The sequence below is a fragment of the Mandrillus leucophaeus genome, unplaced genomic scaffold (assembly GCF_000951045.1).
Source record: "Mandrillus leucophaeus isolate KB7577 unplaced genomic scaffold, Mleu.le_1.0 Scaffold809, whole genome shotgun sequence".
In the NCBI taxonomy this organism is placed as follows: Eukaryota; Metazoa; Chordata; class Mammalia; order Primates; family Cercopithecidae; genus Mandrillus; species Mandrillus leucophaeus.
In genome coordinates this window covers 68496-70917 of record NW_012108797.1, presented here as the reverse complement: position 1 = coordinate 70917, position 2422 = coordinate 68496, and the positions used below count along the sequence as shown (strand labels likewise).

Here is a 2422-nt window from a genome sequence, read left to right as displayed (position 1 = left end):
GCTGCCTGGTCCCTTTCAATCCTTTTTCCTATTGACGGGTTCAGTTGTTTTCCTACTGTAAGAAGGAGGTTTTTGTCAGCATCTCAATGCGTTTAGTTCATTTCTCACTGACACATGGGATAGGGAATTTATTTCCAGTAAGTTTCATTGTTTTCTTATGTGCATTAAAATGTTTTAAAGTCTTCTTTGACTTTTCTCGATGACTTCCCTTGCAAGTGTTTATGTCAGTACTACCACTCACAGTCTGAAGTCCATGGTGGGGCTGCCATTTTATTTTTCACATGTCAATAGTCTTCCTGTTCTTATAGTTAGTTAATCGAAGGGCAATAGCAGAAGGCTCACTGACAACCGCTACTTGGGTCACTGTCTTGTGTCATCTGCTGGTTTCTCTTCTACCAGCAGCAGTCTCCACATCATCTTTCTACTGGTTTTCCACTGCTTCTGATTTAACCTTTTATGACTGCACTGATAACTTCAAGAAGAGTCTGGTCAGATGCCTGTTGAGTAGGCAGTGATAGTCCCATTAAAGGTGTACCATGCACTATTGAAACAGTGGTAAGTGCTCTCACAGCCAGAGGGTTTCCAACGATGTTAATGACTTAGTCAGAATTGACTTCGTCTGCTACTTACACTGTGCAGACTTGGATGTGTAGCAGGGATGGTAATGAGTTTGGCAGACTGGATGGTGATTTCGTCTCTGTTTTCAGTAGAAGCTGGCATCCCAGTAGGGTTTGCCTGAATGATTACCTTTGGTGAGGCTGCTTCTGTTGGACTAGTGGTGGTTATTAATGGTGCACCGGCAATAACTGACTCAACTGTCATAGTTGAAATTTTCTGATGTCATGACTGCAGGTACTTGCATTGCCCCACGTACTGTCCTTGGAGCTGCTGCTGTTGCTGACACAGATTTGGTAGTAGTAGGAGACCTGGAGGAAGCATGGTGACCAGGGGAAATGATATTCACAACTCCAGGTACAACCTTCTCGGCTCTGGAGCAGTTTATAGGAGATGAGTTATTTCCACCAAGGACAGAAGTTGCTGCTTTCAGGACACTCTCTGCAGACAGTGACACTCGTTCTAATGACTTGCATCAGAAGCTGCCGCTAAACCTTCATTACAAGTCTGGCATTTGTCATCATCTATGACCAATCTGTTTGAGGGCATATCCTTGCACTGATATACAAGCCTCTGTCCTTCAGCCTTTTCAAAAATTTCCCTACAGTAATAAGATCTAAAAGCACATCCCTTGGCTTCATAATTCATGTCTGGCTTGTTCTTACACTTTTCCCAAAGCTTACAGATAGTGTTTGAATACAGAGGCTTAAATATGGCTTTTTCTCCCTAAGCCCATGTAATATACCTGGACAAATATTTTTCAACATTGAGGCTTTGCCAGAGCATACCAGAACCAGACAATCAGAGCTAGGGTCTATCAACCAATCAGGGCTCAGTGGCATTGGCCAATTAGAGCTCAGCAATTTCAATCCTTCGTTTGCATAAATGGGCTTTATTAGAAAGTTCGGAGGGAAAGTTTACTATTAAACCCGACCACTCCCTTCAGTGTAATTGGTTTCATATCCAAGGCAGCCTCTCCAGGGATTGCCAAGTGTTCACTGGCACAACAAGAGCTCTGTCCTCCAAATTCCTTTTCAGGGAACTTTTGTTCACACGCCTGTCTCCACTGGCTCAGCCAATGACGGAATTACAGTCTCTGAGCCAGAGTCACTGGCCAAAAGTGACTTCCAATTTGGAGCCAGGGGTGGGGGCAGGTGGCGTGTGGTGTCCTACCCATTTTTTGTGCATTCTTTTCCGTGAACCAAACATTGTCAGCTCTCATATATCTATAGCGCAGTTTGCTCCGAGAGAGCGTGGTGGACTTTCCACAGTCGTGGAGCATATCTTCAGTTTTCTAAACGGTCACTTTTATTAGTTATTTTTCTAGGTTCTCGTTTATGGGAACGTTTTCGTTTTACTCATAGTTTCCTTTTTCACTCTCATGCTCTCTCGCGTGTACAGTGGGATTTTCCTGACTTTCATTGTGTGTGATATGGCAACAGATCACGTCCAGAAGCAGTTACAAGAATCCAGCTGACTTTTCCTAGGTAAGAAGTCTAGGGGATTTTCAATTATCTAAAAGAAAGTCGATCACCACTCTACGGCTTTAGAAAAAATATTTTTTCATGTGCGTTTGTAATTTATGTTAACATGAGGTGATAGTTTTTTTGTTTGTTTGTTTGTTTGTTTTTGTTTTTTTTTTTTGAGATGGAGTCTCGCCTTGTCACCAAGGCTGGAGTGCAGAGGCGTGATCTCGGCTCACTGCAACCTCACCCTCTCGGGTTCACGCCATTCTCCTGCCCCAGCCTCCCGAGTAGCTGGAACTACAGGCGCCCGCCACAACGCCTGGCTAATTCTTCGTGTTTTT

At 43.7% G+C, this 2422-nt stretch overlaps 1 pseudogene; it reads right to left on the bottom strand.

Annotated features, from left to right (window-relative positions):
* Nucleotides 1–270: 270 nt before the first annotated feature.
* Nucleotides 271–1897, bottom strand: LOC105530280 (annotated as a pseudogene).
* Nucleotides 1898–2422: the final 525 nt, after the last annotated feature.